Genomic DNA, 15,638 nt, shown 5'->3' with positions numbered 1-15,638 from the left:
CAGGTGAGGCTGTTGTCGGTGGCCCTAAAGCACACTCAGTCTAAGCCCATACTCAGCCCTGGAACACGTAAAGTAATAATGAGCAGTGTTGTGCGATTTGTCTGAGCATGCACAAATTGCTTTTCTTCCCACCAGTGGTGCCACTAGGGTTTGTGTCGCCCAGTGTGGGAGGTCAGTACATCACCCCCACAATGCTCCTCGTCCCATGCAGTGCGCAGGGCAATGCCCATTGCAGTGGGTGTGATGATGCACCTTTGCCCCACCTTGCTGGATTTTTGACCATAACTTTTGATAGAATAGAGATACTTCAGCGTGGTTTGTTTCATTGCGTTCTGTATGAAATTACACACCAATCGATATATAACATGATGGTATTATTCAAAAATACCAAGCTCTTAAAAAGTTGGGCCAGTAGTGGTGTCACCCCCTTGGTGTGGCCTGCGCCCCCTCACCTCCGTAGTGACACCACTGCTTCCTACTCCCAGCTAACCATATGAAATCAGCAGTGATGGTCATGTATGCACACATTTATTAACGCCTTAGTTTGTGGGTGTTGTTGCAGTTGCCCTAGAAACAGAGCTGTGGAACCCAGAAGGGTTTTTTTTTTTCAACCACTGTTCTCCAAATTCCCCCAGCACACTTGTGAACCTTTTAGGGCACACCTGTTGAAAATCGGGGAATCGTTCATTGTCCTCCAAAGTTCTGTCCATTTTCTGGGGTTTGGGCCACTGCCTGTTTCGAGTAGGAGAAAGCCAACCGGATGAGTGTTGGGGGGGAAAAGTCTTTAACCTGACAATAGGACTGGATTATTGCAATGCTTATGTAAGTTGGAATCTGGTCCCAGAGATTCCTCTAGTGACTGGAAGTCCCCAGGTCTGGGTCACATGGAGTGGGGTCCCAGAGGTTCCTCTAGTGACTGGAAGTCCCCAGGTCTGGGTCACATGGAGTGGGGTCCCAGAGGTTCCTCTAGTGACTGGAAGTCCCCAGGTCTGGGTCACATGGAGTGGGGTCCCAGAGGTTCCTCTAGTGACTGGAAGTCCCCAGGTCTGGGTCACATGCTGCAGGTCAGATGAGATCAACAGGGAATTGGAACTCCTTGCACCATGTTGGCAACCTTCAGTTTCGAAAGACTATGGTATCGCGCTCTGAAAGGTGGTTCTGGAACAGCGTCTAGTGTGGCTGAAAAGGCCAATTCAGGAGTGACAATCCCTTCCACACCGGGAGCAAGTGCAGTCTGTCCCTGGTCTGTCTCCCTGGCTATGGGCCTTCCTTCTTTGCCTCTTAGCCTCAGACTGTTGGCCAAGTGTCTCTTCAAACTGGGAGAGGCCATGCTGCACAGCCTGCCTCCAAGCGGGCCGCTCAGAGGCCAGGGTTTCCCACTTGTTGACGTCCACTCCTAAGGCCTTCAGATCCCTCTTGCAGATGTCCTTGTATCGCAGCTGTGGTCTACCTGTAGGGCACTTTCCTTGCACGAGTTCTCCATAGAGGAGATCCTTTGGGATCCGGCCATCATCCATTCTCACGACATGACCGAGCCAACGCAGGCGTCTCTGTTTCAGCAGTGCATACATGCTAGGGATTCCAGCACGTTCCAGGACTGTGTTGTTTGGAACTTTGTCCTGCCAGGTGATGCAGAGAATGCGTTGGAGGCAGTGCATGTGGAAAGCGTTCAGTTTCCTCTCCTTGCACCAAGGGGAAGGCAAAGGGGAAAAATATGTCCTTTTCAGACTAGCTTTTCAAAACTGGTTCTGTTTTTCAAATGTATTTCTAAACCGATACTGCAGAATGTTCCAGTACTACAGAAAATAGGGAATGGCAAATTGGTGCTGGGAAATGGAAATGGGGAAATAGGTGCTCTGCTTCAAGCACAAAAAAATATTTTGGGGGACTCTGTAAATGCACCTGGGTCCAGAGTAATCCTTCTGTTCTTAATCATTGTGAAATGCCTTTAATGTTGTTTGGGCCTCTGAGATTGCCCTGAAGCCCAAGGAGACTCTAGTATTTCTCTGCTCAACTATTTTCATGTAAATGCGGCAAAATGCACCAAAATGGGGAGAGTTGAATATTTCAGGGAGAAGATTTCACATTACTGCAGCCGGAGGGGCCAAGCAACTCACAAAGAGATACAAACATATGACTGTTAGCATTTAGAAAATGACAAACTCCATTAAAAATACATCCACTGGCTTTCAGAATTGCTGTGTCTGATGAGGAGGCTTCCGCTGTAATCCCATTCTTAGCTTGCTGGATACAAAACGGTTGCTTTACTGGGAAATTGAAAAGTCATCATGGTAAATAGTGTTGTGGGCAGTGTTTCTGACCAATAAAAGGAGTGGGGGGCCTGGCTGGAGCAGGTCAAAAGCTTGGCTAGTCCAGCAGTGACTAGAAAGATGCTTCTAGGAAACATATACCAGGGCATGAATTCATAGCCCGCTCCTACTCTGACACCACACTGACCCTGACACAGCTCCCACCATAAGAACATAAGAACAGCCCCACTGGATCAGGCCATAGGCCCATCTAGTCCAGCTTCCTGTATCTCACAGCAGCCCACCAAATGCCCCAGGGAGCACACCAGATAACAAGAGACCTGCAAGGCATTCTGGGAATTGTAGTTAAGAACATAAGAACAGCCCCGCTGGATCAGGCCATAGGCCCATCTAGTCCAGCTTCCTGTATCTCACAGCAGCCCACCAAATGCCCCAGGGAGCACACCAGATAACAAGAGACCTGCAAGGCATTCTGGGAATTGTAGTTAAGAACATAAGAACAGCCCCACTGGATCAGGCCATAGGCCCATCTAGTCCAGCTTCCTGTATCTCACAGCAGCCCACCAAATGCCCCAGGGAGCACACCAGATAACAAGAGACCTGCAAGGCATTCTGGGAATTGTAGTTAAGAACATAAGAACAGCCCCACTGGATCAGGCCATAGGCCCATCTAGTCCAGCTTCCTGTATCTCACAGCAGCCCACCAAATGCCCTAGGGAGCACACCAGATAACAAGGGACCTCATCCTGGTGCCCTCCCTTGCATCTGGCATCCTGAAATAAACCATTTCTAAAATCAGGAGGTTGCGCATACACATCATGGCTTGTACCCCGTAATGGATTTTTCCTCCAGAAACTTGTCCAATCCCCTTTTAAAGGCGTCCAGGCCAGATGCCGTCACCATATCCTGTGGCAAGGAGTTCCACAGACCAACCACATGCTGAGTAAAGAAATATTTTCTTTTGTCTGTCCTAACCCGCCCAACACTCAATTTTAGTGGCTGTCCCCTGGTTCTGGTGTTATGTGAGAGTGTAAAGAGCATCTCCCTATCCACTCTGTCCATCCCCTGCATAATTTTGTATGTCTCAATCATGTCCCCCCTCAGGCGTCTCTTTTCTAGGCTGAAGAGGCCCAAACGTCGTAGCCTTTCCTCATAAGGAAGGTGCCCCAGCCCCGTAATCATCTTAGTCGCTCTCTTTTGCACCTTTTCCATTTCCACTATGTCTTTTTTGAGATGCGGCGACCAGGACTGGACACAATACTCCCAGTATATGGGCTGGTTCATATTGGAACTTTTTAAAAATCCTCAAAGCAGCCAATTGAGGCTGCCATCCTATTTAAAATTTAAATCCCAGTATGATTTCTGGTGACTTCTGGCGAGTGTATCCACAGGGGGGCTTAGTAGTATCTTCTTGTTGTCTTTTGCATCTGACAAAAGGCAGCTGTTATCCAGAAGGTTAGACTTGTGCTGTTTTCCCTGAGGCACAGTTGTGGGATCAACAGTCACGCAGAGTCCCAACTGGCATATCCGCAGAGCACCGACGACTCCTGCCAATTGCTGTCAACAGCTTAATTAAAGAAAAGCCCATCCGCAGCAGGCCAGATGGTACATCGGCATCTCATGCTAAACCATCCCTTGTGATTGCTGGGGAAGGTGTTCTTCTGTTTGCAGAGCAAAGATTGAATCATCCCGACTGGCAGTCTTTGGTCCGTGTCCCGCATCTCAGTCATTTTGGGTGACCTTTTCCAGCCTCAAGCTATCCTTTTTGAGATGGGGCAACCAGAACTGTGAATGGTGTCCTAAATTCAGCTGCAGCAGACATTCAGGGAATGACATTGAATAGCTCCAGTTCTATTCTCCATCCTTCCCCCCCCCCCCCATCCCCACCTTCTGATCCTTCTCATCGTGGAGTTTCCTTTTGTCATCCCTGCCACACGCTGGAATGATGCCTTCAGTGAATCATCACTGCACCTCCCAGATTTCTCTCTTGGGTCCTTGCTGCCAGTTCAGATCCATGCTTTTTAAAAATTAGTGTGTCATCGGTTGACTTGCAATCCTCTGGTTTAAAAAAAAAAGAAAAGGCTTTTTTCATCTGTTTGAAGCAGCTTCCAATTTGCGTTTGAGTTCTTTCAGATGTCATCTTCCAGACCTGGGGACTTCTCCTCATCTCCTGTCATCTTTACTTGGTTCAGACACTTTGAAGAAAAACTGAGTTTAGGCCTGGTTTTCTATCCGGCACCTTCTTTCTCAGAGAACAATACAAATAATTCATTTTGCTTCTCGGCAATCTCCCTTCAGCCAACCTTTTGCTCTTCAGTCACTCCGGGTCAAAACTTCTATGATGTTTTTATATGCGCTTTTTGCATGTGGTGTTTCTGATAATACCACAGTGGCTGTCCATGGTTTCTGACAGCTCATTGTCAACTTTTATCTTCCCAGCTTGAAGGCACAGAACGTTCATTTATTCCTCAGGGATGACGTATCTGGAACCAGATACGCCTGTCAGCTTTCCCCCACAACCCTCTCTAAAAGCTTCTCTGTGTTATTTTTTATTTAAGCAGAGTCGTCTGCTTCTGTTGTAGTTCCAGAGGAACCCAAAGGAAGCTGGCTTCCATGGAGTCAGATCGCTGATCCATCTAGCTTGGTTTTTTTTTGACACTGAGTGGCAAGAGTGGCTTTCAGAGTGAAATTTTTCTCTTTGTAGATGGCAGGCATCAAACTGGGAACCATCTACATTCAAAACGTGCTTCTCCGTTCAAATTGGGCCCTGCTGAATTTCAGCAGGGAGTCTAGATTAAACGTATAGAAAGCAGCATTTAATTAAAATATATTTGCTTAATTGTGCAAGTGCAGGAAGTTTTTTGTTTTTTTTAAATGGGTGTTGGGTGAGAAGAGTGTCATTCCATTTTCTAAATTTCTTTCAGGTGTGTTTTGGATTGGAAAGGAAGCAGGAAGCATTTTGATTTCCTTCCTCCCCAATAACCACCTCCTCCCACAGTGGCCCGACAGAGGGCCCCCATGATGCCATAAGCCAGGACAAGGAGTTGATAGCCCTCCCCATTCTTTGTTCCCAGCGCATAGCATTGAAAGCTCTGAGCATGGAAGTCCAACAGAACCATCGTGACTAAGAGCTCCTGGCCAACTACGCCCCTGCAAATTGTTCTAGTTGCCTTCTGAAGCCATCTAATCAAGAAGGGCATGGTGTGCGTGTGTGAGTGAGACAAATGGAGTGTGAAGCAGTTCAGACTTCTGAATTGGAACTGATCTTCTCTCCTTTCGCAGCATCGCAAACTCTGCTATTCTCTTTCCTTCCAAGCCCCGTCGAGGAGCATTTAATATAAATTACAGAATCTGGTTAGTAAAGAGAGTTTTAAAGAAGAGTCTTTGTGGGCCCCCTGGTGAATATATTATTTGCTTTCTGTTTGCTGCTGTTGTGTGATAGAGAAGTGATTTATTCCCTTGTGCAATGAGTCATGTGAGAGAGAGAGAGCGCTGATAGTTCCCTATGTATGGCAAAAATGAAGGCTCCAGTTCAGATTGTGTTAAGGGGACTGCTGGAGAACTCTGAGCATGTGAAGTGTGCTTTTATCTAAGGCTCCTTACACCTTCCCTACATCAGTAGATGTTGATAGTAAAAAAAAATAAACCATAACTGGCAATCTTAAAAAAAAATGAATAAAAAAGAAGGCATAGCTTTCTTTGGCAAAAGAAATAGCATGCTGGGGTTCATTGTTGCTTGCCTAGTGTTGCAAAGTCATGTAAGAAAATTCTGCTAGTTGATCTCTTGCACAGCATCAACTTGGCTTCTGTTCATTCCCTTTATTTTAGGCTTTCATTTGGGGCTCAGGTTTAAATTGCAGACAGGATATATGCACGTCAATTGTGTAGGGATAATAAAATACTCATTCTGCTTTCCATTGTGCAAAATAATCAAATATCGACTTTTTTGAGGTCCTAATTTAAATCTAGATGGCTGTGCTGTGATCGCCAAACACACAGAATAGCCAGAGAACCGGACAAGTAGAGAGCACTCAAAGCATGTTCTGTTTGCTTCCACACTGAAGAGGCCTTGCTGAAATTCAGAGGGAACCTCAATCCCAGAATTCCCTTGAAGAAACACTTCTGGAGGACCCTCTGCCCAGGGGAACCACTTGGAGAGTGAGGACACTTTTGTGTCGCGGATGGTGCCAAAGAGATTTCTTTCCATTTGGAAAACCATGGCAAGGAAGAGGCGCTACTGATAATTGAGGAGGGGCAACTTGCTATCTGCTTCTGGCTCTGGTCACTGCACTGGGGTCTCCCATGGTGCCACCCTGCCTACCTCCTGATTGGCATTGGGTCCTACAACTGTCACTAGTATTGATGGTTCAAGGGTTGGCCTGGGCAGGTGGGCCCCCTGATAGGTGTGGCCCCTTGGCCAGTTTGCTACCTGGCTGACCTCTGACATCACCCATATACTCATGTAAAGCATGCCACAGAAAGAACAGAATGGAATCTCAGGAGAGAGGAAGTTATTCTCCTCCACACCTGCTGAGCCACAGTGATAGGACACCTTGAAGGAAGGCAAGAAGATCTTCTGGGTGGCTGCACTCCACCAGTCGATGATCTGAAGAACAAGGCTCTGGGGCTATGTGCAAAATATATCTTTGTAAGCCTGGTCATTGGCAACAGGGAAGCACTGCTGGGGAGCTGGCATTCCTAGGGAGATCGGAGCAGCTTGAAGCCGCTCCGCTGTCCTCGGACCTGTACCACCCCTTACCTCTGGCTGAGGTAAAAGTTTCCCCTTACCTCTGGCTGAGCCAACTTGAGCCCCTATCCTGCGCTGGATACATCGCAAGCCACTTGGCTTGCCTGTTTCAGTGCAGGGTAGGATTGCGCCCTTAAAGACTTTAAAGTCCAAGTCTATTAATGAACTTTATTAAAGGCTATTAAGGTCTTTGTTTAAGACCTAGTGAAATCCTAGTGAAGTATATTCAGTAATTCACTAGGATTTCACTAGGTCATAAATAAAGACCTTAATAGCCTTTAATAAAGTTCATTAATAGACTTGGACTTTAAAGTCTATTAAAGACTTGGACTTTAAAGTCTTGGGCTGTATATTACTGGTCATTATCTTTCTCAAGGACTGCCAGAGGCACACTAGGTCTGTAATCCTATCCACACTTGCATGGGAGTAAGTCCCATTGACTATAATGGGACTTACTTCTGAGTAGGCATGCCTAGAATTGGGGTGTAAGAAGATCTAAGAAGCCTGAAGTGGTGTGTTTCGGAGTTAAGATGTTGGGCTACGACTGGGACTTTCAAGGTTTTAAAAATTCCCAACTTTGAAACTCACTGCATGAGCTTGGTTTAGTAACTTTTTGTTTGATCTTCTACACAGGGTTGCTGTGAGGACAAAGTAGTGTGGCAGTGGAAGACAAATGAAGAAATGCAGAGTCCTGATGGATTGGGCTTAAATAGCCATCTGATCCAGAGATATTGTGAGATAAATGCTTGTCTCCAGTATGGCAAAGCCCAAAAATCCATCTGAAACTGCCTTGGATCAACCACCACTGGGCAACAAAAGACCCAATACCCTTACCGTCTCCCTTTTGGGCTGCCTTCAAAAATGGAAGTCCCACATTTCCAGGTTTCATGGCAGTGGGTGAGGAGGTTAGTCAGGAAGGCAATGATCTACTCAAGCAAGTAGGAAGCAGATAATTGTGGTGGCAGCTTGGAGGGAGGTAGTGGCAGAAGCAGACTTGGGGTGGGGGTCAAAGGCACCCCAAATCCACTGCTCCCTTAAACTCCTTGCAATATGTTGTTGATGCAACCTGCATGAGGGGGCTTCAGGGGCAGCTTTAAGCCAACTGGATCGATTGCTCCCAATTCCGCCAAGTGCCTAAGGGCCCCCTATACTAGAGCGATCTGCTTTAGTCTTGTGTGCCATTTTATATTAAAATGTGCTTAAAGTTATTTGGTCCATTAACTTCCAAGCACTTTTTAGGCACACATTTTGATTGCTTTCCATTCTACCATAGAGATATAAATCTATGAGAAATTTTTTCTTATCTCTAAGATCCTACAGACCTTGGCTGTGAACTTGGGACCTGTATTGGAATTGAGGAGGATCTGGCGAGGAGGTAGATGTGGTGTCAGCAGTGGCCCCTTTAAGGGTAAGGCCTGGGCATCCAGCAGAGTGTGCTGCACAGCTGCAGCCACTTGAAGGCAATAGGGCCCTCAGGGATATAAGGAGCACCTGAGGCAGGAAGGGGGTGTGGGTTGGAGAAGGAGTGCAGGTTGGAGAGGAGACTGACTTGGCTTATTGAATTTGACCTTGGACTGTGACTTGGCTTATTGACTTTTGACTGTGACTTGGATACTCTGACTGATTTGACTGACTTACCTAGAACCTGACCTTGGACTGTAACTCTGCTTATTGGCTCTGGACTCTGATTTGGCAACTCTCATTGATTGGACTGGTTTATTTGGAATCTGTGGACTGGAACTGGACTCTGACTTTTGCTTGCTGCACTGGTGAGTTTCACAAGGGAAACTAATCAGCCTTAAGTGGGCATGAGGAGCTGTGGCAAGACAGGACCCACAAATGTTTTTTTTCCCCAGTTGTGCCCCACAGCTCCTAAGGCTGGCCGTGGGTGGCCTCATGGGTGAGTTGGCCATTGTCTAGTTTTCCTGAATGCTCTCACGGCCACTTCTTTCAGCATCATCAAGGTAGCTGAGACCTGTTCCTCAAATCTGAAACTGTCTATTTTTTTTTTATTTGAGTAACAACTACTGAAGGTCAATACCTGCAGCTTGACTGCTCAGCCTGACTGCATCAGAATGGGGATGCACCGCAGAGGGGTTAATTTTTGTTCTCTGAAAAACAGTAATGGATAAAGGATAATGGTTGACTTGATATTTGCAGTTTGGGGACCATGCAATCCAGTACAGGGCACAATGCTTTCCATCAGAGTTGTTATTCAAGACAGCGAAACACTGAAAACAACCGTGTAATTAACACCCCTGTGTAAACAGCAGATAAAATCAGGGAGTGATATTTGATTACAAAAAAAAACCCCAGCTATTTAATTAGTCAGCTGCAAACAAATAAACCAGCAAACTTAACAACATGTTAATCATGTAAACCAAGGTCTGTGGAAATCCGTGCTCTATGATCCTGGTAGGAACGCTGTCCCCTGTTCTTGGCACCTAGGCAGATAGTTAAAATGTATCATTTTGGCTTGGCATTCAGTTCATTCCTATGTCCTTATTGCTTTGTATTTTATGGTGATTAGCTTCCCTTTTCTAATCCCCTGTCTTTAACTTTGTTTTATTGGAATACATTGGGTTTTACTCCCTGGAAAGTACATGGATTGGGTCCCTTAGCAGGGATGGAGAGAAAGGTGGGATATACATCTTTTTAAAATAAATTCATCTGCCACCTTGGCTGTTAGACACCAGGCAGCCTTCCTGTTGACATCATTCCTTTTTTAAAAAAGTATATCCCATTTGTCTCTCCACCCCAGCTTATTGATCATTTATCTCCAGGCAGGCTTCAGAAAGACCCCTCTTGGAGATCTGGAGGGCCAGGACAAACAGTACTGAGCCAAATGGACAAAGATACTGATTTAGCGCAAGGCAGAAAATGTTCCTATGTGCTTATGGCAGTATTATTCAAACTGTGAGGCGCAGCTCCTTAGGGCAGCGGCAGGAACTCAAAAGGGAGGCGTGGGATGTCCTCTGGAAGAGATACAGTCACACTCCTGGGCAGAATACGAGCCTGTCGTCTGCGGTTTTTTTTTAAAGGAGAAGAAACGGGAGTTGCTCAGCTGCGAGAGTGGCTGCTGCCGCCCCGCCCTCTTCTCCCTCAGCTCGGAGGCTGCCGCCTTCTGTGTTCCCTGCATGTTGTTTCCAAAGCTCTTCGACTCCAACCCCCATCTGGCAAGTGCCGAGCATGCTCAGCTTGCAGTCCTTAACCCTCGCTGCTCCTTGTCTGGTTGGTTCCTAGTTCCCAGCCTGGGATCGCTTCTCATCAAAGTGAAATCTCTCTTTTCAACCCCCTCCCTCTTCCACTCCCCCCTTTCGGTCTCCAAACCTTCCCGCTTTCCTCCCCCTCCCCAAATAAAACGCTTCCTATTTTACCGGTCACCAGGGGTCTTAAAGTTGTTTCCATGCAGTTGGCAAAGTGGGGGGGGGGGAAGAGAGAGAGAGAGAAGCACACACTTTACTTGGCCAGGAGCAGAAAAAGGGTACTGTTTTTAAAGTGATTTATTAATCTTGTTGTTTGACTGAAGAGGAAAGGCTGTCTTTCTAAAGTGATGAATCTTGCTATTTGAAGGGAATACTTATCAGCCATTGCCAGCCCAATCCTATCCACACTTTCCTGGGAGTAAGCCCCATTGACTCTAATGGAATTTACTTCTGAGTAGACATGGCTAGGCTTGAGCTGTGCATCTCCTAGTATAGGAGACAATTCAGCTTCCTAACCAAACCCTTATCAGCTCTGATATATTTTCATGGTCTATTTTTGTTTTCCCCACCAGCTGCTGGAAAAATTTAGTTTCATTAAATTAATAAAGGGTTCTAAATCCTATTCAAGGAGAATGGGAGAAATGACTAGTTGGATTGGGGTCCACAGGGGTGTGTGTGTGTGTGTGTGTGTGTGTGTGTGTGTGTGTGTGTGTGTGTGTGTGTGTGTGTGTGTAATGTTGGTCAGACTGGTTGTTCACAAAGTTCATTAGATAAAACAATTCCATTGGTATGCTTACAAAGTTTAAAAAAATGAGTCTTCCTGGACCAGACAAAATCTACCTACTCCAGCATCCTGTCTCCAACAGTGATCAGCTGCTGATCATTTATAAAGCATGTATATTGCTGTGTATTAATAACATAGTTTTAAGATCTGCATTTAATTAATGATGTGATTAATATAATATTAATATAGTTAATATTTCTGGACACTTCCTGTTTAATGATGTCACTTCCAACCCTCAGGAACATGGTGGGGAGTCATGGCCAACAGCCACGGGGGGTCAAGGGAGACACTGGCCGGAAAAGTTTGAGTACCACTGGCTTATGGCATCATTGACTATTCTTGTACTGTGGCTTCTGTCTTACAGGAAGGATCACTCCATGAGCAAACCAGCTTGAGTATTGGGGGTCCAGACTCTGGAGCTGTGAAGAGCCCCTACAAGGCTCAGAGCCTGGTAAGTCATCTTTTGCGATGTGTGAGTCTGCCGGGCTCGGGTGCCGTCAAGCAGCTCACCAAGGTCATTTGGCACCAGTAGGTTCATACATTTTTGACAAAATTATTTTTAGTAATAGTTATTATATGAAGTGAATAATAATAATGGCCAGAGAAGCAGCTCAGACAGTGAACATTTTCTCTCTCTGTGTGTCTATATATGTGTGCGTCTGTATATATGTACATATTTATAGACAGACACACACTAACTTTGTAAGTTATATGTTGTAAGACTATGGTATAAGCCTACAGCATCTGGTATTCCCAGGTGGTCTCCCATCCAAGTACTAACCAGGCCTGACCCTGCTTAGCTTCCGAGATCAGACGAGATCGGGCAGTGCAGGGTAACAGTTGCTGCCCATATTTATATGTAACTTTGTATATATAATCATACACTGCTTCTCTTGTGGGTGGCTGCAGCCAGTGCTAGCCAAATTGCAGCTGCAGTCAGAGTCTCCCCTGCTGCTGCCGCCATCTTGGCGTGACCTCTCGAACACCCTCCCTGCAGACTGGCACCTGGGACCATGCCGCTTGGCCCCCCTCTTCGTATGCCACTGGTTTCCATAAGTCTTCCTGGGCAGACTGACTTGGCTTAGAGTCTGTACAGCCACTGTCATACGGGTTTGGGAGTCTGCTCATATTGCTGATCCAGGCAGAACAGTCAACTGTAGTGTGTGACAGATTTCAATTCTTGCTCATGATAAAATACAATGTCATAAATTCCAGAGCAGGAAAAGAGTGGCAGTTCATTAAGTCAGCGTGGCATTTCAACCATCTACGTCCCTAAGCGATTGATCCAGACCATCTGGTACGACAGGAAGCTCACAAATATCAACACTGTCATACAGGTGGCGGGAACAGAGCAGAGAGATAAGATGTTGGCTTAAGAAAAAAAATAGAGGGAAATGCAAAGCTATGGAGCCTTTGCGAGATTTACGGAAAACAAACATTTGTTGGTGTTCGCTTGGAATCTGGGGTGGAGGGCGATTACGAACTCTCCTGCTTGGGAGGGTTGATCCAAACTGATCTCTGAGCAAAATAGATTTATATTAAGAAGAACAAAGTTTAAATTGCTTTGATATATCGAGTTGATATGTCGAGTTGCCTATCTGGAGTAGGGTGTGCACCTGGTCACTCTGCTCCATCCCTTGGACCCAGACAGACAGGTTTGCTAGCCAAAGGTAGCTCTGTAAAACAGAATGGCTGCCCAAGACAAAAGATGGACGCTGAATCCGCATCCAGCACCTGACTGTCTGGGGATGGGGATTTTCAAGCCTACAAGCTAATCTTTGATGGTGGTGGAAGAACAGAAGGAAGATCCACATGTGTGATGGGATATGATGGGGGCAGAGCCTGCCACCCTGCCCTACATGATTCACTGACCATGCGAACCAGCCCTTGAACATGAGAGAACCAGTACGGTGTAGGACAGGAGTGCTCAATAGGTGGATCGCGATCTACCAGTAGATCGCGAGGCAAAATGAGTAGATCGCGGAGCCCTGTCTCTCCAAACTGTTAATATGTCAGTTTCGTCTAGTGACTAGAGGAAACTGACATATTTAGCTGACACTAAACTGACACTGAAACTGACACTTTAGCTGCTCTTCAGGCATGCAGCAACAAAACTGACGAAACTGACTAGACTCCAGCAGGGGCTCCATACATTAAAGGGGGTGTCTGTCAGATGCTTCCTTCCCCCCTGGTAGATCTCCGGGCCTTGCTGGGTTTCAAAGTAGCTCTCGAGCCAAAAAAGTGTGAGCACCCCTGGTGTAGGACTAGGAGTCTGTGCATAGAGCACAGACATATGTAGGCGGTAGAGCAAAGATGAGCATTCTCAGTAGTCATCAGTGAGTGGTAGGGTTGTTGTAGAGAAATAACAGTGGTGACAGCAAAGGTGGAGGTGGTGTACGATCTTGTGGTGGTTCCCAGCACATTTGGGGACTGTGCGGCTCAGTATCTTTTGAAGTGCAACTGAAGGCCACCCCCAGATGACTCCCCTCCCATACTGGGTTTATTCTAGCAGCTTATCGGACTGGCACAGGATCTGAATCTGGCCCTTCTGGGCCAGCATGGAGCTCCGCACCAGGCCAGCCAACTCCCAAGACAGCTCAAGAGTGCCTTACAGCACATCTGCAACACTCAGGAGCTGGCACAGGGGACCTGCACTACACTCTGGATTGTGCCCCGAGACAGCCTTCTTGTGGGGAGTTAGCCTCCCATAAACTGCATTTCTAACTCTATTTTCTGAACCTCGGGACTGGGTGGACAAGACATCTAAATGAATAAAACCATATAAGCTGTGTTTAGGGCTGGCTTAAGCCTCAGGGCACCGTCATAACCATGCTGGATTTGGCAATATATTATCATTGGAGACAATTGGATTATAGTTTGGTTTCCCGGGTAGTTTTGAAAGAACAAATGGAGCTGCCCTAAACTGTCATAACTCATAAAAAACATATGCAGGGAACATTATTGGGGAAATTTATAATGCCTCATTCACAGGCCAATTTATAAAACTGTCAAAAACAAGCATAAACAGAAAAAAAAATCAGGGATGGGGAATTGCTAAGCTTATTTAAGACGGCATCAAAAAACAACCATAAAAAAGCCCTTTTGCTTTCCATACAACAGAAACAGCTGAGAAAGATGTAGTCAGACTGCACAAATTGTACTGAAAAGGGCAGAAGAACAGGGAAGAGAAGGGTCAAGAAATTAAGATTAAATTGTCCTCATAAGCCCCCCCCCCCCCCCCCCCAAAAAAAAAAATAGCGTTATGGAGAAAATAATAGATGATCGAGTTGTAAAATGTATCACATTTTCTGATAAGGAGGGGAATGCGTTACTTTTGGGTGGTTATATATGTTTGGTCTAAAACACGTACATAAGAGCTGTATTGCACCAGATTTATTACATTTATAAGGCTAACCAAAGGAAGAAACTAAAGCCACCTTGACAGAGGGCTGCCTAAATCTGTAACTGGCCCTTGTAAGCAGTGGCGTCGCTAGGGGGCATGGGGGGGTGCGGGCTGCACCGGATGACACACACGGGGGGGGGTGACACGCACTGGGGGATGACATGCTAAAATCGTGGTGGTTAGGAGTAACCCCATCATATTATACACCGTTGGATGCGGAATTTGGATCGGAAGGCAATGCAGAAAACCAGAGTGAAATATCACCTTTCTATCAAAAGTTATGGCCAAAAAACTGGAGAACAAAACATGCACGGATCCCTATGGAAAGTGCAAGTGAACCGTATCGTGTGTTTACTCGCGAGTAAACTAACTTGCCTTAGTCCTTCGGAAAGGGCAGGCTGAGAGGAATCCAATGACACCAGAATGGCCCTGGTCCAATGAATGCAGCCCCCAAAAACGCCTGAGACGGAAGTCCCTCCCTCCAAGCAGGTGAATGTATTGAGCACTATGGAAAGCAAAACTAAGCCTCACCGTTGCATTTACTCATGAGTAAGCAAACGTGCTTTGGCTGGTGTGGAAGATCAGGTGAAGGCTACCAGAATGGTCCTGATCCTATGCACCTGAAGCTAAACAAGTGCTCCAGAAGGCAGCCTTCCCCCCCTCCCCAACTAAAAAGAATCAAAACAGAGGCTTCAGCTGATAAGATGAACTTTTTTGAGATCTGCAAAGCCAGGTGGATCCTGACAGTGATCTGGTTTAAATGGAAGTTCTTCAGTTGAACTGGGCACTGGGCAGGGCTGAAAACCTTCCTGATTTTTTTTGGGGGGGAGGGGGGGCATTGCAGGCAGACTACAGAGGAAATTCAGTTGGTGGACCAGGTTTATATAAACTTCTGTTTATTTAATTATTTGTTTTACTTTAATTATTTATCCATATTTGTATTAATTTGCCTGATGATGTCACTTCCACCATGACATCACTTCTGGTGGGTCCCAGATTCCATTCTGGTGGATTGTCATTCTAAAAAGTGAGTCCCAGTGCTAAAAGTTTGAGAACTGCTGCAATAAGGTGTTAGTAAGTTGACACCCGGGGGGGGGGGGGAGGGTGACACCACTAGTGACCAAAATCACTAAAATCACAGTTTGGAGGAATAATACTATCGTGTTATATATCAATCAATGTGTAATTTCATGTAGAATGCAATGAAACAATCCACATTGAAATATCT

The 15,638-nt window shown here is 46.0% G+C and overlaps 1 pseudogene; it reads right to left on the bottom strand.

The window, feature by feature from the left end:
- Positions 1-11,739: 11,739 nt before the first annotated feature.
- On the bottom strand, positions 11,740-11,855 carry LOC136656179 (5S ribosomal RNA; annotated as a pseudogene).
- Positions 11,856-15,638: the final 3,783 nt, after the last annotated feature.

The sequence above is a fragment of the Tiliqua scincoides genome, chromosome 6 (assembly GCF_035046505.1).
Source record: "Tiliqua scincoides isolate rTilSci1 chromosome 6, rTilSci1.hap2, whole genome shotgun sequence".
Taxonomy (NCBI): domain Eukaryota; kingdom Metazoa; phylum Chordata; class Lepidosauria; order Squamata; family Scincidae; genus Tiliqua; species Tiliqua scincoides.
The sequence above is the reverse complement of the archived record's forward strand: the minus strand, read 5'-3'. Positions and strand labels throughout refer to the sequence as shown.